This window comes from Gavialis gangeticus, unplaced genomic scaffold (genome assembly GCF_001723915.1).
Source record: "Gavialis gangeticus isolate Ggan-Ray unplaced genomic scaffold, GavGan_comp1, whole genome shotgun sequence".
In the NCBI taxonomy this organism is placed as follows: Eukaryota; Metazoa; Chordata; order Crocodylia; family Gavialidae; genus Gavialis; species Gavialis gangeticus.
The window spans coordinates 33,440,225-33,465,207 of NW_017729032.1; the positions used below are offsets into that span (position 1 = coordinate 33,440,225).

General features: G+C 42.5%; 1 protein-coding gene across 1 annotated transcript in view; it reads right to left on the reverse strand.

The window, feature by feature from the left end:
• GUCY1A2 (guanylate cyclase 1 soluble subunit alpha 2) overlaps positions 1–24,983 on the reverse strand; it is a 380,482-nt gene that overhangs the window by 43,065 nt on the left and 312,434 nt on the right. The gene's annotated exons all lie outside the window — the stretch shown is intronic.

A 24,983-nucleotide genomic window follows, 5' to 3' on the forward strand; every position in this document is an offset into this window, starting at 1 on the left:
GCTGCTGCCCCCTCCTCCTGGGCAGTCTTAACTTATATAGCCCCTGTGACCTCATTCACCTGGTCCAGTGAAGGCCAGCTCCGGTTGTCAGCCAACCAAATTGAAATACATCACTCGTTGCCAGGCAGATTCCAGCCCACCAGGTAGAAACCCCTCACCCAGGTACCTGATGCCAGTCACGTAGGCAGAGGGAGCAGGTTTCCCCCCTCCCTCAGGAATGCAGCCAGCTCAAGTTACCTAAAGAGACAGGCTGAGGGTGTGGTCTCCTCTGCTGGGCCCATCCTAATCAAATGGTCACAGCACAGAGATTTTAATCACATTGTCACAGGGCAGAGATTTTGGGGAGAAACCAAGGTGGCTTTCTGCCACAGTGCCTATCTTCAAGAAAGGGAGCAAAGTGGATCCGGCAAACTATAGGCCCAGCAACGTGACTTCTATCCCGGGGAAGATCTTAGAAAAGTTTATTAAAAAGGCCATCCTTAACGGACTGGTCGATGCCAACATCCTAAGGGATAGCCAGCATGGGTTTGTTGCAGGTAGGTCTTGCTTGACCAATCTTATTTCCTTCTATGACCAGGTGTCCTATCACCTGGACAAGGGAGAATAGATTGATGTCATATATCCAGACTTCAAAAAAGCCTTCAATCTGGTATCCCATGATCACCTCTTGGCGAAACTGGCTAATTGTGGCCTTGGGTGCACCACAATTTGCTGGCTGTCTTTACCGTCTGAGTTTCCAGAGTCTGAAATAGTCTCCCCTCAGAAGTGATGCAAGCATCTACTCTGCACACTTTCAAGTTGCGTTTGGATGCTTATCTTGCTGGGGTCATCTGGCCCCACATGACTTCCTGCCCCTTGGGCAAGGGGCTGCACCCAATGATCTTACGAAGTCCCTTCCAGCCCTAATGTCTATGAAATCTATTAAATTAGGTCTGCAGTAAAGCATCACCACATACATATGCGCCAGTATTAGGGCTCAGTAAATTAACTCCACTGTAAGATAGTACTATCCCCAACTACTATCTTACTATCCACAATACTATCTTATGGCAGAGTACTTAGGTACACTAAAAACCTCATGTAGATGGTGACAAGGGCTGTCTGGGGCATGAGACTGCTAAAGTGCAGGGCTGCCTGACACCTAGTTTCACACTTTAGGACTCTTGTGCCCCAGTCAGCCCCTCCACCACCCAACACTGCCACCAGAAGCCCATGGCTGACCCGCCCAGACCTGCTACTGCCCTGGGGCTGCTCCACCCTGGCTCAAAGTGCTGCAGTCCTGAGTGCACATGTGGATGCTATGCCTGGGAGCAGGTGACTCCAGTGCAAACTGCACCAGAGTGTATTGCTCTGCTTTAACTACACATGTAGGTGCACCTGCTGTAATAGTAAGCAACTGCAAAATATTTGAATACCTGTAAACTACCATGTTGTGCTATGCTCCTATTACATTTAAGATTGGTCTGAGGCCATACCTGGACAGAAGATTTCCAAAAGATATTTAGCCCCAAATCCAGCAAAGCATTTACACAGATGCTTTTTGTTGGGCCATATGTTGCCAAAAACAGTGCTGGGATTCAGCAAGCTGTACTGATTCAGAGGCCAAAAGCTGTCATTCATGAATAGGGATCTACTCAATTCATAATTTTGCAATTTTCATAGAAACTGCAGAAAAAGGTTGTTTTCAAGATCACTGCAAAAATTGGTGTTTCCTGTGATTTTGTGTGGAATGGCCACACAAAAAACCCCTAAAACAAAATCCTGGCTTCCCAGTGCGAGCCAACAGCCACAGTGACCTGGCCACACAGCCTGCTGCGGGGGTGGGGGAAGGGGGAAGACACTAGCATGAAGGGGAGCAGCTAAGATGGTTGGCACCCCCTCCTCCCTCCACTGCTGATTGGCCAAGACAGCTGACTTTTGTCTGGTTCCACCCCTCTCTGCCAATCAGCAGTGAGGGACAGGGCCACATGCAGGACAGCCCCCTCCACTAATCAGTGGTGAGGAGCAGGGCCTCTCAGCCAATCAGCAGTAGAGGGAGGATGGGGTGGCCACCAACTTGGCAGTTCTCCTTTGTACCAGTGGCTCCCCCCCACCCCGTCCTCCTCCGTTGGCCAATCAGATCCTGAACATTAACCATCTAGAAACTTTTCCTAAGAAGGATATTAATTCTTGTATCATTCAACTGGATAATCGTATTCTACCCTTTCAGTGAATTAAGTATTCTTCACTTTCTGCTCTAAATAAGTATAGGTCCCAGTGCTATTAAACACCTGCTGCATTTTGTTCCAGGAGCAGTTGCATTTCAGACACGAGAAAGGGAGTGTTGTATGTGATACTTTTCATATTAGTTATGAGGCACAGTGGGAATACCTTACATTAAAAGGTGCCAAACAATGTAAAATATGTTCTCATCTGTCTATAGCAGCTTTTAGTAGATCTCAGTGTAATACTACAATGTCTACTTTAAGAAATACAGCACACGTAAAAATTAGCACCACAAGATTACATCCACAAGGCTCAGAACTATGAAATCCAGGCCTCAAAAGTGGTGAGTCAAATGTATCCTTCTCTTCCTTCACAACACTGTACATTGATGAGACCAACAGTTGTGCCCTGACATTTTTTAATGTGTGGGTTATCTACATTCTTAGATAGATTTATAAATAACACGGTGCCTTTCTGGAAGAGAACATATGACGGTAGAGCTCACTATAGGATTGTTGCCAGGGAACCGACCTAAAAAATTGGATCTTTTTGAATTTCACAAGGTGTTTTATGGAATCAAGCTGCAGGATACATTTTCACTGTATTTTGAATAGTGTTTCAAAAAATAAATGCTTAGCCTTCTTCTGTTTGGATTAAGGTTCTTTTAACCTATTCCAAGGAAAAGTGGCACATGAAAGCCAACACAAAGCACTCAAAATGACAATAATAAACTGACAATGATTAAATTGCCTATAATCAATTAAACCATTTTAACTAGGAAGTTATTATATAAGGCCATGATATGACTTTGCAAAAATATATGCAATTATTTATAATCTATATAATGCAAGCCAAGTAAATGGCATGTGCATATCATCAGACTGTAGTCTTGTTATCAGTAAATAATGTCTCATCATCCACTCCTGATTGTGGAATGGGAATGAGGATTTAAAAAGCAGTCCTACAGAAAGGAGCCCCTATGAAGCAATAAATAAATAAATAAATAAACCAGCCAAACAAAAAAAATCTTTCAGTGGCCAGAAAGGATTTTACCACATCAATTATCCTTTTATATTTCCTCCTACGTAGCTAAAATGACAACTGTTATCACAGGTAAGTCTTCAAGGTCAGTACTGGGTCTGGTCATTCCAGGCGAGACTCAATCACAAAATCATAAATCATAATCATCTCCATAGAATCATCATCATCATCATAGAATCACCACAATCATCCCCAACAGATCATCCCAGCCAAGGCTTTGTCTAGTCAAGTCTTAAAAACCTCCAAGGATAAAGATTTCACAACCTCTCTGAGTAACCTGGTCCAGTGTTTTACTACCCTTCTAGTAAGAAAATTCTTTCTAATATCTAACCTAAACTTCCCTTGCTGCAACTTCAGACCATTACTCCTTGCTCTGTCACCTCCGACTACTCAGAACAGTCTAGCTCCATCCTCTTTGGAAGCAGCCTTCGGATAGTTAAAGGCTGCTATCAAATCCCTCCTCAGTCTTCTCTTCTGCAGACTACATGAGCCCAGTTTCCTCAGCCTCTCCTAATAAGTCATGTGCCCCAGGCCCCTCGCCATTTTTGTTGCCCTCTACTGGACTCAATCCAATGTGTCCACAGCAGTCCATGGACAGATTTCTATTGACCTAAATGATCCTTAGTCCAGGCATACAGGGGAAGGTCACACTGGGCCTGACTTGTTTAGACTAAATACTGGCCTGACTCCATCCTTAGTTCAGGGGGGTTGTTCATGGTCTAGATTAGGACAGGATCTATATATAAACATGTGATCTGAAAATTCTTTACGTAATGTTAGCCTTGATTCACAGGGGAAAATATATATAAATTAACCATTAATGATAACTACTGGAAGGAAGAATCAATTCAGCAGCCCTTCCTGTGAACATGAGCCTCCAAAGCAAGAGACTCTGATGTTAATGCGCTTTTTTCATAAGGTGCTTCTTTTCTCACCAATAAAAATGATACACTTGATTGCTGATGCTGCATTAAATCAAAAACAGTTTCTTTCATTGTTTTCTTTTAATAGTAATTTTCACAGCAGGAACTTAATTACTATGTGAATCTGTGCACTCAAGCACTTAAAAAGAGCTAATCATTCAAGCGAGCCCACAGAGCAGTAGAGATTTTTTTCTCAGCCTCGCCTTAACTGAGACTGAAAAAAGAAATATTAATCAGTAAATCCCGTGTGATCTCTAGTGTAGGAGGACACCTTTGTCTCATAGTGAAATCACATGAAATGCACTGAATGGATTGGGTGATATTTTAACAGGGATAAATGACAAAGGCTCAAAATATTTTAAAAAAGCTTTATGTAAAAAAAGTTTGGAGTAACAATGTTGAATCTTAGAACTGTTTCTCTCTGCATTTTCCTCTAAGTGCAATCACTCAGAAAATGTACATTTATCATTCCCCACTCTGCTCCCCAATCGAGCAAAAAAATGTGTTTTTTTCCTGTGCTTCTGGAACCCAGGAAATACATGTTGGTTACTAAGTCAAATCCTGAGAGGATTCAATGGAGACAACTGTCAAGGGTGTTCATTGGAGTCGGGTCAATGAAATATTCCTTGAATCAGGCCCTATGCTTACATCCGTGCAAAACTCAGCCCTGCCTTAGCTATGAAATGACCTGTGGCACCTCAGTCATACAAAATGAATAGGCATGCACAGCTTCCTGACTCGGCTAATTTTACAGAAATGCCTTGCACCCTTAAAATTCTAAGGAACAGATGAACAAAGAGAAGGGAACATCACTTCTCTGGGAGCAGACAGAACTGCAGCTCCCTGCTGCAATTGAGAACACTTTGCAGGAGGCGTTCTGAGTTCGAACAATCCCCTAGAACAACCAGAATTTCACTGTTTGTTCCGGGCGAGAAGAGGTATCTAGCTGCCGGCTGCAACCTGAGGCTGGTTTCCCTTAGCAATGGCCCCTCCACTCTCCCAGCCTGTCCCTGTTTCAGAATGGGAGGGGGGAAGGTAGCAGAGGGAGCTCATTCTAGGGATTCCCCAGCTGGCTCTGAAGGGTGGGGTTGGTCTATAGGAGCCCCCTACCTCAGGGAGGAAGGGGGCTCCAATACACCCACCCCACCCTCCAGCAGGGGCTGAAAAAACTCCAAAATGAGCTAACTCTACTCCCTTTCCCTGCTCCCTTTCTGAAAACAGTAATAGGCTTGGAGGCAGTGCAGACAGTTCAGAAGACACTTTATTTTGAAAAGTATGCATCTGACCCCTCATGCAACTTCGGCTTTATGAAGGTGAAGTGAACTTGATTTTCATTGAGCTCAAACCACAATTAGAATACAGAGAGCTTTTGAATTCCTGCAAACTAAAGCATCAAACCAAGAAAAACTCCTCTGAAGAACAAGCTGGTTTGAAGTCTGCACATTTGCCAATGGGGCACAGACAAAAGATCTTCTTTTATAGCAGAATCTAAGGAGAGTGCCAGCACAGCATTCATGGGATCTTAGGGTTCATATACCATCAACAGGACTTTGAGTAAATCATATTTTCTAAGTATTACAAAGCAAACATATTAAATAACAACCTTCAGAGACTATTGTGCAGAATTGTTTTATATATAAGGAAGACGCATGTAAATAATGATTTAAACAGCCAGTAAATAAACAAACTGGATTAAACAATAATTCTAACTCCACCCACTAGAATTAAGATACAAATCTGCACGTGATTTTGCTGATCTCAATAGTTCAGATTTGCTATAGATGAAAAACAAACATTTTATTGTTTGCTTTAATTAATTCATCTTAAATTTTTAACTTTGATAGGATTCTGGACAGAATACTTGAATGAATTCATTAATTTAAATATTTCCATAATTTCCAAATAAAAATCCACAATGAAACATGGAGATGTAGGCATGAAGCAGAACAAGGTTGCACCTTACAGACTAACAAGTTCAGAGAGGCATAAGTATGATCTCAAAAGAGGTTACGGATTCTTATCCCATTACTACAAGAAGCTTTTATAATCTAACTCTTTATCAAGATTAAATAGAATTGATCCAATTTCAATTGAAATGCAAGAGTCTGGTTTTAGAAAAGTGAATATTATCAAAGAAAGTTATGCATCTGGTTTTGGGAAAATATTTTTATAGATGTATAGCCTTTAAGGCCAGAGAGGACTATTAAAGCCACGTATTCTGATGTCACTGACTTCAGCAGCAGCAATTTCTTGATTTGAGGATAATCTCTACCACAGCTCACTGACGGGTCTTGAGGTGGCTTATGAGGTGACTAGAGGAGGCACCATGGCAGTTTAGAGGAATAAGATTCCCTGTCCCAATTCAGGATGAAATCACATGTTGAAGTAGTGACATTTCTTGAAGGACACATTTAGATTTTTGATCAGCTCTTTTATTGACATGAGATTCATGAAGCTCCAGTGAACTCAGAATGACCACTGAGATTTTCATTAGCTGAGGATCTGGCTAAGAATTCTGCAGGAGAGAAATACTATCAAACATACTCAACGTTGATGGACTTTGAACAGATTCCATGACACAAATCTGATTTCTTTAATTTGTTCTGTGAAATGATCTGTACAGAATTTTACCTAATTCTTTAAAGGTCAAACTGTTCCTGATGCTACATAGATCCTAAGGTGGAGGAGTTACAAGCAGCCAGGCCTAGCTGCAGCACCATATTTTATGTCAAAGTCCAAGATCTCCCATAGAGAAGTCAGATGACAACAGGCTCTACACACTTAATACCACAGCCAGCATTGTGTACATGAGGGTTTGGTTGACCTGCTGAAGTTATATCATTTTGGACTTCAATGAAGAACAGTCTAGAGGCATGGCAACCCTTAGGTAGTTGTCAGCTGAAGAAAATTAGGAACTCTTTGCTTAAAAATGAGACTATTCAAATTGTGAAAATAAATCTTCAGGTCACTGTGAAATTAAAGAGTGATTTTGAGCATGAAGGGAACTATACAGTTGCTGTTTAAGAATAAGATACACTATAGCTTAATCCAACCCCTTCCCAATATTTTTCTTTGCATATATCACCCCAATATACCTATTGCTAGAAGTCTCAGAATAAATAACCATACCCAGCATTATGTGGTCCTTTTTGTTATTCCAAAGTGGCAAAAATCCTTCAAGCTATTATAAAATATTAAAATAAAATGACAGTTTCCTATACATTTAAGACTTAAAACTAACACTTGTCATTGTGAAGACAATAAACATCCCTAGATCCAGGGATCTCTCTTACCTGACTATATTTAATTTGTGGACTTGATTTTGGGAGTGGGAAGGGGAATATGGAAATAAGTTGCAAGAAAACATATTAATAGTTAGTGCCTATTTGAAACATGATGTAAGCCCCCCACCCTGAAACGAGCCAACCCCTGGTGATTCCACTGAAAGCAGATTTGAAAAAGCTAGTAAAGAATGAAGAAACGTACTGTTGAATGAAGAAGAAAGAAAGGGAGAGTTACCAAGATCTACAGCCCATACCAGTGCATTTATTTGGCTTTCAGAAGCCATAGCAACTGTAACAGCCAGAACCAGAGGGATTAATAAGCAATAAAATGTGCTTCTTGGAAGCATTTGGTATTTTGCCTAAACAGGTAATATTAGTTAATATAAAGCTTGTAAGTCTGTAAACCACAAATGTAACTTATCTGTCATAAGTTTAACCAAAATGATAAATTAACTGTTTATGGAACTGACTGGGCCCCATAGATAAACCTGTAGTTGAGAGATTAGCTAACCTGATGGTTTTTTGCTCAGGGTTCAACTTTAATGATAAAAACTAGATCGAACTGCCTGGCACACCCAATACTTTCAAGGAAAAAAGGTCCCAAGAAAGCATATTCAAATGAAACCTAAAAGGGGTTGGGGCATAGGCAGGGCAATGTCAACTTCAAACCTAAAAAGTGCTGCATCATAATTTGCTTATTAGATAAACTGGAGTAACCTTTTATGATAATTTTAACACCTTTCAATCCTATAGGGTAACAGTTATAGGGTAACATTGTGAGTGGCTCTAACGCTAACAGATTAGCATAAGACTAGGTATAAAAAAGTGTGTATCAGGTGACCAGCAGGAAGGAGGGAATAGAACGGTCATTTCTGTTCCATGCCTGGACCCCAGACTCCTGGTGTGAGTGAGGATTGGATCCTGATCAAGGGACCTTCCCTGGTAACCCTCTGACAGCATTGATCAGGGACGCCTGACTTCGCTGGAATCACTTGACACGTACCTGGCATTGAGGGACTATCAATATGTTGCCAACCCATGTCTGTCTATCTGTTGTTTTGAACAGCCCAGTGGCTAATACCCTCGCAGTGCCCAGTTGGCCTGCAACAGAATCGATCTGTCTGTTGTTATTATTATTAGGTCTTTAATACTGCATTATCTGCTTATCGCATTTATCTTTCTGTTAACTGTTGTGTATGTGTAAGCTATAATAAATTTGCCTTTATTTCACTCCCAACTTTGCCTCCTCGATCTGAAACTGAATCAAACAGTCCAGTTGGCCTGTGATAAAACTGATACACTCACAGCGCCCAGCTGGCCTGTGACAAGCAATACATTACTTTTTCTAAACATATGAGCATGTTTTAGTAAATAAGGTTTAGTAAATAAACTTTAATAAATAAGTTTTATAAGGCCTCTGTTAAAGAGAAAGATTCCTGTGGGTCCCAAATACTTCCCTTTGCTAAAATGTTGGTACAGGGCTTGGCAGCCCTATTCTGGACTGTTGTTCTGATGTGACAAAGTCCTTGTTTATAGTTCTAAGAAATGTAGAGACAAGAATTCTTAAATTAATGACTTAAAAGAGTAAGAGAGGAATTGTCAAATCAAGTACACAGAATTTGTACAATGTTGAATGGTGGTTGTTGAAAAGAGACTTTGAAAATGATTTGGCGGGATTATTGGTAGTGCATTAGGCTTCTTTGAATTTGCTTACAAAAACAGATAAGTAGAGTGGATGAACGAGAATTATGATTAGTCTTCAGGCATAGTCCACTGTAGTAGCTGTTTTATAATAAGCTTTGAGAAACACCATAATGAGGACCATTGTTACAAGTTTCTTTTGTATATACAGGACATATCCTTTGTAATTTAATTGGAATTTGGCATGCTAAAGCTTTGATATGTGCAAAAGCTAAAATGTTTAATGTGGGAAGGCTGCTGGGAATAAATAATTTGGTATTGAGTGAATTTAAATGTGTTTTGACTAATTTCATTCAAGATTCATCTACAAAAGTATTCTGTATTCATCTTTAATATAAAGTGAAACTTTATAATTCAATGGGCCTTCCTACTTTAGTTAAAATAGTCATTGCTTCCATGTTAAATCCCATTTTCAGAGGTTTGTAATTCATCCATAAAAATTACACTCAAGATGAACTTAACAATATAAAATTTCAGTGAATAGGATTAGTTTCAGCTGTGAAAGAAAGGCTACATTTTGCATACCTGGATATGGATATGGGTGCCTAATATTAACTAATTTAATGTTGGTCACTTGCTGCTGTGAATAATAGTCCTTAAATGGCCATGTAAGTGTCTTGCAGCAGTCCCCAGGTCTAAATCAAAGGAATGGTTTTGGACTCATCCCTAGAACGTAGAACCTTATACAAATAGTACAATTCATGATACTTCACAGTCTCTGTTCAGAAGATCAGTTCTGAAATAACATGGTTATTTTGATTCAAAATTGTATTTTGTTAGCTCAGGGGTGGGCAATTATTTTGGCTGGAGGGCCACTTACCAAGTTTTGGTAAGCTGTTGAGGGCCACAAGGGTAGCCGCACCCCGTTGACAGATGCCCCGCCACCTGGACACACCATTTTGGGACCAGATTAATAGTACATACCTGTATAGTGCCAGGCCAAAATAGTCCCATCTACCATTTTGTAAGGTTATATCGGAACCTTCTACCTGATGTATTTTCATTTATTGTTGAAATGGAAGAGTTTTACCAAACATTATTTTATTTTTATAATTATGCTAAGAATTTAAAATTTTATTTTGTAAACATAGTCAGTTCCTCTCTGCCATGCAACACAACTATGCAATAGTTATAGGCTACTGTGCAGTGTCTCATGTAGACGTGGCCAGTGACACTTTTTCAGTTCCTTGTGCCTCTCATTTGCATTGGCTGAATAATATTGCATTGGGGTAGTAGGTTGCCTAACATTTTCCCAGTTTCTATAACACTGCATACCCGCTGTTTACCAATTAAATAGCTTTTTTCTATTAATCATTTCTGGAAAATGGATTATAATTATTTCCAGGTTTCTTTTTTTTGTAGTTTTCTCTTTTAAAAAAATATTCTGAAGTACTTAAATGAACATGACATATTATGAAGATTTTTTAATACTGGAAATGTTCATTTTTGTATACCAGTGACATAAAATTTCTACAAACTTAAAGAAAAAAATGTGAAATCAAATCCGTGTTGTGTTTTGGAGAGAAGGGTGTGTGATTAATGGTATTAGCCCAAAGAAGTGGGGCAACTGAAGTTAATGACCAACTGTTACAGGAGCTTGGAAACTCTCAGAAGCTGGGAAAATAGTTCTAGGCTAGGTACAGATATTCAAAAAGCGCAAGGTAGAATCAATTTAAGTTACAGTTTTCTATAAGCAGCATAGTTTAGATCAGTAATAAACAGAACACACATCCTTTGGTGGGAGGGGTGAGGAGGGGTGTGTGCAAATCTTAGAATCAGTTCTGTCATTTTTAAAACAATCTATGTGTGCCAAAAGTCTGTTCTATTACGGGTACAGGCCAGCTCTGATGATTTATACTGGTAAAAGTGTAAAGTCTGTAGCTGGCTCTAGTGTCCAAGTACCCATATATGGCAAAGATATCTCTTACTAGGACACATACTAAGATCCTGTAGCTTGAGGCAGAAGTTAGATAAGTTGAAACTAGCATTAAAATAAAATGCACATTTTAAAATATTGATAATTAACCATTGGAGGAATCTGACAAGGAATGGGAAAAAATTTCCAGGCTCCTGAAGAATATAAAGGAAGATCTGAATGTCTTCCTAAACAATGAACACTTGTTCAAACGCATGCTATTGGGCTTTATGAATGAATTACAGATTGACTTTCTATGAACTGTGTTATGCAGGAGATCAAAGTAAACACCATATTTACTCATATACCTATGCACTTTTCCCCAAAAGTCAGTCCCCTCAAAACTGGAGTGTCTGCAAGAGGAGGGCCTGTTCTTTGTTTGAAATAAAACACCCTACTTTGTTTCCTACTCTGCCTAGTAGCGCCAGTGATATTCCTATTCAGGCAGCTGCAGGACTCAGTTAATTGCTCATTGTTTTTTTACTACACAGAGGTTAGATCATTCCTCTTTTTTAATAATCTTGATTCTCCACTAGTCAGGCTAGCCTTTCTTCTGGGAATTTTGCTGCCTGCTAGCTACTCCTAGTCTTCTCCTATTTCAAAGCCTCAAAGTTGCTTTTAGCTCTTTTCAAAAAATAAATCCATGCCAGGGAGACCAGTCTTCAGCAACAGCTAGTGTTTCAGTTTTTGGTTAAGCAGAAAAGGGACAATAAGTTTGCTGAAGATTAGGCTTTTCCCCTACTCCATGCAGCCATAACTCTGGAAACTTTATTTTTTTTAACCCTCCTTCATTCTGCCTTTCCCAAAAAACAAGGTGTCTTATGTGGAGCCATGTCACATTCAAGAAAATATGGTAATCATAATTATCCCCTTTTTTTCCATAAAAATCTGTTAATGTATCTTTTCAGTCTTCATAGTATGGAATTCTCACTGTTACGTGTGAAGCTGCTGAGCAGTATTACAAATGAATGACTGTTCTTCAGGAGGTGCACCTACACTTTGCCATACGTTGACATTGCTATGGTGCTGTGCTTTAGTATTTTCCTTTGGAAGTACTAAAGCATGGCGCAGTAACTGCCCATACTGCACTAGGCATATGGTGCATGGTTAGACTTCACTGCTACATCACCATTGAGGCATGTTGAAACGGGAGTGCATTGCTATGCCGATGTAGCTGCCGATCATGTGTAGACCCACATGATTGCTTTGTTGCTATAGCGTGCTGTATGGCAATGCAGTGCATTGCTATGGTGATGTAGGGCCCAGTGATACTTAAATCTCATAGAAGGAACTTGTATGTTGAAATGTGAGGAAGTACTTAAGTACACAGAATTAACCCAAGAATAGCTTTGTAAAATAAAATGTGACTATACTGATACTATATGGAATTAGAAAATCTTCGACTCATTTGAAAAAATTAAGAAAAGTGGTTTGTTCTGATTTTAAGACCTAGTTTTTCACTAAATAAAGCTGTATTTAGTGAAGTAAAAGAAAACAATTCTGAGTTTGATAACAAAAAATAAACAAAGTCTCTTTACAAAACACTTATATAAATATACAATACAATATACAGCACATATAATATTTCATTCTTTTTTTCTGAGCCTTCATATCTATTTCCTTTTTTTCACACAGTCTGCTTTCATTTTTAACTCTGTGCACTGTCTACATGATTTTTAATGCTCTTTCCTGCTTAATTTTTTCTTGACTTTTACTATGTTTTAAATCTCACTTATGCAGAATGCGAACTGACTAGGTCCAAACATGGTTGGTTAAAACACTGTTTGATAGGTGCATTGAAATCAAACTTTGAATTCCTAATCTTTCAGTAGGCTTAGTCATTTAAAATGGAATCTCCGATCCCTGCTTCAAATGCATTGCACTAAATATTTTCCCTACATTCCAATTAAGCAGGCATTCTATTTATCTGGATGACAAAGAGATGGATTCTTCTGTAATCATGGAGAAGTCTAACATTTATCACCATTGTTCAATCAATCTTCCCCCAAAATAGTATATACCAGCAAAATGACAGAACATAGGGATGGAAAAGACTCTCTGTTATTAACTCACCCCATCCTTCTTCTTGTCAAGACCTACCCTATGTTCATAGGTGACACATAGGCGGCACCTACAGGAGCTTGCCAGCTCCGGCCCCACTGCTGATGCCAGCGGCAGTGCCTCACCAGCTCCACTCCTGCTGCCACCACCGGCAGCAGTGCCTGCGGGTGCCCCCGCCCCAGACTTGGGAGACACCAGTCACCCATGCTTATGTTTTTAGGTATTTTCTATTACCTCAAGATAAAACACTGGTAAGACACACCTTCTCCTGGCTGCCTTTGGGATCTACTATTCAGATTAATGTGATATATCTGACTACCTGGATGCTTCCCTGGATAGTCAGCCTAAATTCTCATTTTTCATTTTTTCATTTTATACCTGTAATCCTATTTATCCACTATCTACCCTGTTAAATATGTTCCTTCCACCCCTAACATTACCACCTTTCAGGTATTTGTAGATGATTATACTGTCCTTCTCACCCACTGCTTAAACCAAGCTGTAAATATTTAGTTCTTTTAATCTCATTTCATAAATCAGTCTCTCCAGGGCTCTGAACAGATTTGTCAATCTTGTCTGAACTCATTCCAGTTTTTGGTATCTACTTTAGAAATGGGAGTACCCAGAAATGAGCACAACCATCTACTTGTCGAATTATTCCTATAGAGATGGAATCATACCAGTGTATGGGTCGCTGAGACTAACTTCTAGGTTCTCTTGGACTGGGCAGGAGGGTTTTAGGTTTTTTAAAAATCTTTACCAGAACCATAAATTAAACATTTTCCACACAGAAATTCATATTCATTTTTGCTCATACCCCCTAGTCACTAAGTGCTTTTTGTATTATTTTTAAATCCTGGTACTTGCAGCATCTTTCAATTCATTATAATCTGAAAATTTAATTTGTGTGCTGTTTACTGTAGATTATTAATGATGATATTAAATAAGACTCAGCTCAGTTGTTTATTAAGATTATTTATTAGGTAGAAAACAGTAGCAACGGTACATGCATTTAGTCCCATTCACCCACTCATTTTTAACTCTAGCTAAACAAATTAAATTGGTAAGATTTGTCTTTATAAAGCCAAAAATGGTTCCGTTGGATGTCTAGTGCTATCTTAATCATTATTTCCCTATTTTATTATGGTTAGAAAATTCATTACGTCAGTCATGGCCAGGATAATTATTCTTCCTCTGTAGAAAATCATAACTGCATTTAGGACCAAATTCTATTTCTCCTTTGTGCACTTGAATGGCCTTTACATAACCGCATAAATGCAATTTTGGAGACTTAAGCAGTGTTAAGATTCTGTTTCCCCAAATGTAGCTTCACTATCAAGCCCATACAGAACGCTCCACTTTGGCTGTATAGGTACTGTGTCAATGTTAGTGGAACAGAATCACCAGGCTACATGCACAGTCTGTGTGAAATTCCTAAAACCTTGAGAAAAACCACAACTACTGATGACTAGAAGCTGGAAGAAAAGGGTATTCCTGCCTTCAAGCTCAAAAGCTTTTTGGTTAGGGCACTTGCCCAAGGAATAGGGGACCCTGATTTAAGTTCCCCCACACTCAGAGGGTTTTAAATATTTATCTTCCACTTTCCAGCAAATTGCTCTAACCATGAGGCCCCAGACTAGGCATTGCTCAGAACATTCTCCAGGCCTCAGAAGGGAAGATATGCGGGTCCAAGAGGAAAAGAGCAAGTCAGAAGAAAAGTGGCTCAGTGAAAAGGACACTTCCGTGGCCTGACTCCACTGCCTGACTTCTGACCTCTGTCCCCAGGAGTTTTTTCTGCACTCGGAATTTAATGTTAGCTGTCCGGTGGTTTCCATCCCACTGCTACCAGGACTTTTCAGTAGCAAATTTTGCCCCTGCACTGCATGTTTAACATGCTGGGCATGTAGTTTATGGCATCACAAGGAAGTTTGTTGTGCCAAAAAACACATGTGCCTGCACATCTGGCACCAGCTGAAGGATGCAGAATGCTCTGGGAAATGCCTGGCACATGGCCTGCTGGTAAAAGTACACTCGGGCTAGGGACAGACATTACACATAAATTGGTTTAAGTGATCAGAAACTGGCTTAAACCTGTAACACAACAGATGTTCAGTGCACATAAACCAGTTTGAACATGGCTGAAACCAGTATGAGATAAACCTGGTTGAATGTAGTATCAGACTTAACTGATTTGGGTCAAAACAGTTTATGAAACTTCTGTCCCAGACCCCTTGCTGGTTTAAGTTAAACCAAACTTCCCCAGCACCCCGGCATGCTCTCTGGGCTGGGCAGGGCTCTCTGCTCCACAGCAGAGCAGGCTCCTCCACTCTGCTCCCTGGCTGGAGCTCGGCAGAGACTTGCAGGCACAGAGCATCTGCCTGGCTTCCCCCTGCTAAGCAGGAATGATTCCTCCCACACCTCTGCCTTACACAGACACTTTAGAATTAACTAGCAGACCATATGCTGGCTACAGTCCATGCTGTGGGAGATGACAAAGGCAGACAGGCTTTTTGGAGCTAATCAACAATGTCCTTCCTTGGAAAAGATGTTTAAGAAGAGCTTGGAGAGAGGCTTTGTTTTCTTAATGGATTGATAAACACTGAGTTAGGGGTGATAAACACTGTGTTATCAATTTCCTCTTGGGCTAGTCAGGAGCAGGGGAATAATCAGAACATCCTGCTGGGGCCTGGCTATCCCCCCTCAGCTCAGCACTATCAAGTGAAGGGAGGGCTGCTCTAGTGTCCCCCAGCTTCTTGCCTGAGCCACTCCGGGCATGTGCCTGCATTTCTAAAATGAAAAGGGAATGTCTATCCACCTCCTAATCAGTTCAAGCTTTGCAGGTTAGACTAACCTGCAAAGACTGAATCATTTCAGGTGCAGGCTCTTTAACATCTCTCCCTGGCCTTGGGAATAGGAGATGCAGGTTGGTTTAGGTGGGTCAAGGAAACAGGAGGGGAAACTTGTTAAAGGAGGTGATTTTTGTTATACTGTATGAAGAGAAAGCCCTGTCTCTGTCACAGCAGAAACAGAAAAGTCATCATGAATTTTGTATTGGTTATAATAGTATCATCTACTGTTAGCCCAAAGTAATGACAAAACACATTAGTCTCTCTCATTATAGCACCTTGTCACAGTAAATTGATAATATGCTCAGAGTGGCATGATAAAGTGGCTGTATGCTGCCAGTCCCCCAAAGTACATTATTCATAATGCTGCCATTACTATGCAAGTCACATCCTAAAAAGAAGTCATGAATGTCTGCAAACAGGATGTATTAAAATGTATGTTTTCCCTAGATAAAGTACTCAACTATATTCAGTCCTGCAAAATTCCCACTCCCTTCCTCAGTATTATTTATGTCTTTCTTTGGAGGTATGGGGGAGATATAATTAAAGAACTGTGTGGGGGGAAACATAGCCACAATCAGAAATTTCTTTTCTTCAATAATACAGGGAAAGCAGTCATTTCCTATGACCCAGTATTATAGTCTTCCTAGAAACCCATCCTTCAGTCCTTTTCCAAATAAATTCCCACTGACTTTGGTGTTTACTATAATCAGTCCACTCTGATATTCCAAAGTACATGGACCTGTCCCCCAGAGCTGAATAATTATATCTGTAAGTTGATTCCCTTCTAGTTTCCCTTTCTGAATTTATCATTTCTTTCCAACGATCGCCCTCAACTGTCCTGGCTGAAAGTAACCACTTATGGTAATTTAACTAAGCAAGTCTAGACAGAACTCCCAAAAGAGTCTCTTAATTATGCTTCACTACTCAAAAACTGACCATTCCATTCCACCCTGGGTGTCTTCAGTAGAAGAGGTCAACCTAGTGCAGAGAACAGCAAAGTAATGATAACATCAGCCAGTAGCAAGGATGATACATCAGTAAAAATTAGTTATGAGAGGCTAAAAAATGTAACATACTTTAAATACCTTGGAGCAACCATCACAGAAAATGCTACATCAGAAAAGAAGGAAAACCAAGAATAGCCATTGCCATTGGATAACTAGCAAAGCTAAAGGAAATCTGGACTAGCAGCAACATCACAATGAAAATGAAATTCCACCTACTATATGCTGTTGTCATTTCAACAACTCTCCATGGCTGCGAGACCTGGACACTCACAAGAGTATTGGAAAAGCAAACTGAGACCTTTGAAATGCAGTGCTTTAGAAGACTCTATGAATCCCCCTCCCTGCACACAGAACAAATGATTCTGTGAAAGATCATATCAGACAAGAAGTCAGCAAATACAAACCCTTACTCGAAATCATATGAAGAAAGATGCAGTAGTTTGGACATGTAACAAGAAGACCCAGCACCTTTACCAACACCATCCTGCAGGGTGCTATGGATTGATGAAGAAGAGGAAGACCTAGGACAAGCTGGACCACCAACATCAAAGATTGGATGGAATTAAAACTGACTGATTGTACAGGGATTGCAAAAGACCAGGAAGTATGGAGGAAAGCTATCGCTACATCAAAGGTGGCCCAAGAATTGGTCTGGGCTCCAGACTGACTTGACTTGACTCAAAAATATTTAAGCATCTAAGATATATGTTCTGGTATTACCCTTTGTCTATGCACATGTCTTTACTATTGCTCATCGTGCCCTACAAAATAATGTTATAGCTGCAAATTTAATTTTCCTATTTGTTCAGCTAAATCATTTTGTTGTGTGGTCTACATAAGAATGAGACATGATTAAAGCTGGACAGAAAGGACTCCAAAAAATTTTAGGTTTGGAAATTTTATTTCATTCCACATTGGAATGAAACTGAGACTCTGCAAGCTTTTTAGCAGAAACCAAAGCCAAGACCAAGAGTGGCACTCAGAATCATCAGTAATCTGGGAGCTGGGGCACTCACCTGGGAGATAACACATGCAGCTTCAAGTCTCTGCTCTACCTAATTGAGCACAGGGACTTTGTAAGTCTTCTATTTTCCAGGTAACTTCCTATACCACTGGTTTATTAGCTATGCTCGCTCTCTCTCATTTTGATCAGAAATTCCATCCTGGACAGGAAAAATAGATAAATTTCCACAAAAATTCTTGATTTAGAAGAATCAGCATTTTCCAATGACAAAAGTTTCATCAAAAAAAATTCTGAATGGCTCTACATGTTTTTGTGTAGTCATGAAAAAGAAGAAAGATATTCCTGACCTATAGATCTAATTTTCATCTGTCTATGATTGTCAGTAAAAATTAATGACAAGTTCTTACAGTGGAAAGAAGCACATTTACATATTCTATGAGCATATCTGCACAGTGCTTTATAGTGCAAATACATAGATCAAATGTTTCTCTACATACCAGTATTCACCCCATTTAGGATGTTTGCAGAGCTCAGGCTAATGTCCTTGTCCAGCAAAGGTTGTAGAAAAATTATAGAGCTACTCTAATTCCCCAAGAAGCATTTAGGGATCCCAATTGAGACCTGAGCCCCACAGAGCTGGACAGCGTATAAACACTGTGAAATACAGTCCGATGGAAATAACCTCACATTGTTCTCAAAAAGAATGTGTTTTTAAACAGCCATTCAAATTCTGACTGGCTATTAGTTTCTACCACATTCTTATTCATGAACATTCATGAAACAAAAAATCATTTTCTATATTTATTTGGGGGATGGCTGTGCTTTGTGAGAATAACTGCATTTGCTTGTAAACAAGGGCATTCGTGTGTGAACAGGAGTATTTTTTATTATTTTGCAATTTGTCATTCATTCTCATGTTTAAAAATCAGTCAAGTGCTCAAAGAGCTGAAATGGTTTAGGGAACCAACACATAGCATTCAAACAATACAGCAAATAACAAAAAATCTGTTTGTTTCTCTAGCAAAAACTTATGAATAATAGAAACACTTGCAAGAACCAGGATTAATTTATAAATGTTTTGTGAACAGAAGAAAGAGGTCAAATTTCAAGAAAGGTATTAATAGCAATTCAGTCATCTCTTATCTTTAACCTTTGATATTTTCGAAGTGAAGTTCAAGAGGACTTGGACTTCTAAATCACTAAACTGTTTTTGAAAATCCCAGCCAAAAATCAAGAATAAGAATAAAGAGGTCAATAAAATGACAGCTTGTATGTAACATAAACGAGCACATTCTGAAATGCTTCTTTCTAATTCCCCTGAATGAAAAAGCATTCCAAACCACTCCTGATCTTGGTAGGCACATGAAAGAGCACATTACATTTTCACATCATTAATTGGGCTCCGAACAGATGGGCAGAGGGCTGCTGCATATGGAGCCACAGAACCTAATGTAGTAATTGGGCTGGGTGTTTGACTTATGGCCTTTGCAATAGGGCACCAGAATTCTTCCCTTCTGCATACCTGACCAGTAATAGCTTGTCTAATCGGGCTGGCACCCGGCTGGAGGTACCAGTTTTCCTACTGATTCAAGTTAGGTCACTATTCTCTGGCATCCCAGCCTCCTTTGTGGCCCCCCACTACCTCTCCCTTGCAGGAAGGTGTGCTACCACTCAGCCTACACCCAAGTTCTCCCAGAGCAGAGCCAGCAAAACCCCTCTCCGCAGCCCTGCCTCCTCCAATCTGCCAGCTGCATACAGGCAGCGGGGGGGAAGGGAGGTGCCTGTGTCCCCTGCCTGAGCCCCAGGACCTGGGAAGCCATGTCCCCAGGCTGTGCCCCTTCCCCCTGTCGGAGCACTCGATGTACACACAGATCTGACACTAAGCCGAGGAGAACCCCCGGGCTCAGGCAAGGTCCCATGGCCCCTGACCCTGGCTCCTGCACACCCAGCCAGACTCCCAGGGCCCTGCCCTTGGGAATAGCCCCATGGACCTGGACCCTGGCTCCCACACACCACACCTCAGAGGAAGAGCCAGGCATCCTGCCACCCAGATGCTAGTATGGGCCCATACCCTAAGAAGGAGCCAGTGCAGGTGGCTCACCTCTGGTGGATTCGCGCGGTGGGGGGCAGACCATTGGGACTGGACCTGCATGGAGGCAACCCTATGGCCTCCGCAGCTCAGCCACTGCCAGCAGGTATCCAGGCCATAGGCACCTAGCATGCTGCAAGGCTTTTTTGTCCTGCTGCTTCACGGTCTCAGAGTGCTAGGAGGAGGAAGAGGAGGGTACTGAGCATCCAGACATGGGCAAGCAGGTAGATGCCCCTGGAAGCTGCAGGAGTAGATGAAGTGTGGCCAGCTGCCTCTGTGTTGCAGGTAGAAGACACTGGAAATTTTCAGGCCAAGATGAGGGGCACTGCCAGAATCATGGGATGCCTGCTGGAAACCCCTGGAAAATTTGAGGTCGTGAGCATGGCCTGACCAGTAGACCCTGTTCAAGCTGGAGCATAGGCCAGGCCCAGCTTCAGTGAGAGGAAAAGCCATGTGCTGAGACCCACACATTTGTCCATTCTTTGCTGCTTTCATCCATATACACTTCCAGCCTTTCATCCACCCCTTCACAGCCAGGCCCTCACCCACCCATGGATGCTGAGACCCCATGGTCACCACTGTGGACTATGGATGACCCCATCCCGTCCTCCTCTACCACTCAACCATGGTCACACAAATGGGACTGGAGGAAGATGAGGGATCTCATTGCCATCAAAAAATCTGGAGCCTGGAGGCAGACCATTCCCTTCTATGAGAAGCTGTCCTGCTTCCTGACCAAAGACAGGACCATCAAGACACTGCATATTTACAAAACCACTGGGGAGGTGGGAGGCATCATTTGCAGGGACCCCACCAGAAGGTGAGGTTCAGGGAGGCCCTAGGATAATGGAACAGCCAGGAGCCCAGGGGTCCAGGTCCCCAGGGCAAGAGGACAGCTGCTGGAACAACCCCATGAGGAGTCCAACTCTTTGGTGCTGTTCTCTATATCATCACAGGATGTTGGAGCTGAGACACCTGCAGCTGGATCTGAGCTCCCTTGACATCTTTGCAGGCATGGCTGAGAGCAGGGAGCACGGCATGCAGGAGCAGGGGGAAAGCTCCTATGCCAAGGAAATTGGTATCCAGGTTCTAGAATCAAATTCTGTGCCCTCCACTTCATGGGAGGCCACCCTGCCCTGGTCATTAACCCCACAGACCGCGGCCAAGCATGTGGGGCCCAAGACACTGTCCCACTGCATGACTTAAGAATGGCAGTCTCTCTGCATGGATAATTTAAAGATAGCAATTAAGTAGATATAAAGTCCAGTCGTTCAAATCCTTAGTCATTACACTAGTTTATAAGACTATGAACTATAAATCTGTCTCATAAGGATTTGGAGGGCAGTGCAAGGATGGAGGGGAATGTGGGGAGGGTGAATTGTTCCACTCTGACTGCTCACAGTCCAGGGTCCCAGACTGCTAGTACTTGAAAACTCTCCATCTTTCTGCCCTGGGCATACCAGTCACCCCCTCTCCTTCCCTTCCCCTCCCTCTCATCCTGGACTGCAGCCAAGATGCCAGGCTCCCGGCCTTGGGCAGTTAGTAACCCATCTCCCATTGTATGAGAACATAAATCTGTCTTCTTCACAGCTCCCTGCCCTATTTCACAGGGCCATGCTTAGCTCCTGGGAGAGCTGGAGCCTCCTTCCAGCTGGTTAGAGCAGTGGTGCTGAAACAGCTCCTTTCCTCCTTCTCCCAGGTAGTCACAGAGAGGCACTAAAAGAGTTTATTGAGCTTTGCAGACAAAGTGTAAAAATCAGGTACAAATGCAGGTGCTCAGTGCCTTGACCTGGTTGGCAGTGCCACAGGCCCTGGGTGGCAAAGAGGACACTGAGGTCAGGGCCAGGAGCTGTCTATGAGAACCACTAGAGTTCCAGTACAGCAGGAACAAGAAAAATTCCCCCTGCTAAACAAACCCAGTCCAAAAAAGGCACTGATGGGATGGTAGGAGTCCTGCATGGGGTGATTCAGCCTCACTGCCAGGGTGACTCCTGAGTTGTGCACCTGGAGAGACTTGCAAGCAGCACTGTTCCCCTTCCCTCCAATACATTCCCAGGTGAAACCCCATGGATGCTGGGCAACGCCAAGTCTCAGTGTAGGCAGTCACTGTACTGACCCCTCAGGGCAACTGCCACCCCTGTCCTGTAATCACAGCCCCATCCCAGTCCTGGATCACTTTACCACAGCCCCTGAAAGCCATGTGGGGGTAATGACATCACAGATAATGAAATAGGTGAACCCAGGTGCATAGTGCCCACTCTCCATCAGCCCAGGAAGCGGGGAGTTTTGGAAAATGCGGAAATCATGGGTACTGCCTGCCCAATCATTATTAAAGATGTGGGTGAAGCAGCCCCAGTGGTCAGTGATGCCCTGCAGCACAACAAAGAAACAGCCCTTGTAGTTGGTGAATGCCTGGGAGGCCTGGGTCAGGCAGAAGATGGGGCTATGGGTGCTGTCCATGAACTGGGGAAGCACATGCAGTGGAAGCTGGTGACCACATCCTGTGGGTTGATGAGGTGGATGAAGTGAGTGGTCAGGATGTCCTGGATGACCAGGCAGGCCTCTCCAGCCATGCTTTTGCCCATGCCAAACTAGCTGGTAATGCAGCAGTAACTGCAGGAAAGTCTGGGCTCACTTTTCATCATCCCAGGTGCCCAGGATGATCTGCTCCCACTAGTTGGTACTTGTGGCATGCGTCCAGACCTGGTGCTCTACAGTCTGGAGATGATGCCGAAGCACCCTGGCATCCATGGTGTCCTGGGTGACTTTCTCCTCATTGGCTACATGGAAGTTGGTGGCCCAGCCCAGGACACTTGGTAGGTGCAGGGTGCGGTAGGTGGCCCCATGTGGGGCTCCCAGCTGCTGGCTTGGGGTACAAAGCCATATGCCACTGTGACCCACTGCCACACCATGTCCAGGCAGGCACACGTGATGTCCCACAGCCTCTGGCAAGTAGTGCAGGGTGATAAGCAGGACACGCTGCAGCTCCTGGGTCTCCATGCTTGGGCATAGGCAGAGGGACATCATGGCAGGGTACAAGCAAGCTGGGACATGGAGGCACGTGTAGGTCATGATGGAAGGCATTCACTCTGAAGCTCTTTTGGAAGCCTAGGGCTGGGGGGTCGGGATGGCAGGAAATCTGTGGTGACACAGCAAGGGGTTTGGGATGTGCTTACCCATCTCTGTCAGCCAGAGGTAGTCTGAGCACTCAGTTGCACTCAGCAGTCTCTGGCAGCCCAGGAAACCTGTGGGGCATGTTGGGAAGCATGCAGTAGTGCCCCCAACTTGCTGGCTTTGGCCAGTGCAGGCAGCATGCATGCCTCCCCCCCCCATCTCCACCACCACCCACCAAGGGGCGAAAGTGTATACTGTTCACTACCAATCTAGTCTAGGCTGCTTACAGAAAACTGAGCAATTTAGATTGATTCCACCTCAGGCTTTTTGAACATCTGTACTTAGCCATTGTTTTTAATTTCTTATCTGTCTTAAAACTCATTATCAAGAAAACTAAATCACCCACAGTAATGAGCAGTGTGGTTTCTAGACAGCTGAAAAACAATAGTCTTTAAGAGCTTATCTTTGTATAGAAAGTGCTTGGTTAAAAGCCAACAGACTTGAACTTGCTTGGGAAATGTTTGCTTTCAGGGGTGTGCAAAGTGGGCTCTATTTAATTCAGATTCGGCCTGAGCTGGGGACAATGATTCGATTCGTTGATTTGGATCACCGTCCCTGATTCAATTCAGCCAAATCCGATTCTAAAGATTCAATGCTGATTCAGAGAATCAGCGATTCGGTCATAGACAATGCTTTAAATGTTTTTTCTACATACCTCGAGGTACCAGGAGTGGCTCATGAAGACTGTGATGCTGGGACACATGAAGTGTCCAACAGGAGTGCGGGGGGGTCCCCCACATGCTTGGCAGTGAACCTGGAAGTAGACCAGAAGTAGTTCTGGTCCACTTCCGGGTCCACCAGGGAGTGTGCGGGGGGGGGCCCCCTGCACCTCCCTGGCTTGGTGATCGGCCATGGGGGGGACCCCAGGTGCCCCTCCCCAGACCCAGGAGGCATCAGACACCAAGCCAGGGGGGCACTGGGGGCCCCCCTTTGCGCACCCCAGCAGACCCGGAAGTGGACCGGAAATGCTTGTGGTCCACTTCCGGGTTTGCTGCAGAGCATGCTGGGGACCCACCCTGCGCTTTTGTGGGACACTCCATGTGCACCAGCATTGCAGCATTCATGAGCTGCCTGCTACCTAAAGGTATGTAGAAAAAACATTTAAAGCTGTGTCTATGTCCAAATCTCCAAATCTTTTGGAATCGCTCTGAATCAATTCGGAGGGTTTCGATTAGATTCAGAGAGAATAAAGGGTCCTTTGATTTGATTCAGATTCAGTTTCAGCCACCAAATCGGGCTGAATTTCTGCCTAATCGAACCAGGGACCGAAGCTTCACACAGCCCTAGTTTGCTTGTCACCCCAGTACAGAGAAGCTGAGGAAAAAAATGACGCTCTTTGGAACATGTCCATTGTTGTATTTTCAGAATTTTGTACACAGGAGTGTGTGTACACAGTCTTTTTAGCCTTCCAAAAGCCTGAAGTTAAAATAGCAATAATTCTATCTGCTAGGTTAAAGAGCAGAGGCACTACCTCAACTTCCTTTTCCTTGAACATGTATATTATTGATTCTTACTAAAAACTTGGCAATAGTTGATTTTTAACGTAACATCTTTAAAACGATTTGTCTTTGAGTTCTCTGCCTAAGTGGCTAAGTCATTCTGTAGATTCCTCTACAGAAGATGTTAAGAAAAAGTTATTTCCAGATGTATTGTGGAGTAAATCTTATGTATAGGTGTCTGTTTAACTCAAAGAGGCAGCTGGCTGGTTTCATGAGCAAATTCTAGGGTCAGCTGCCATTTTCACAGGCTAAGCACGGTGGGCCCCTCCCA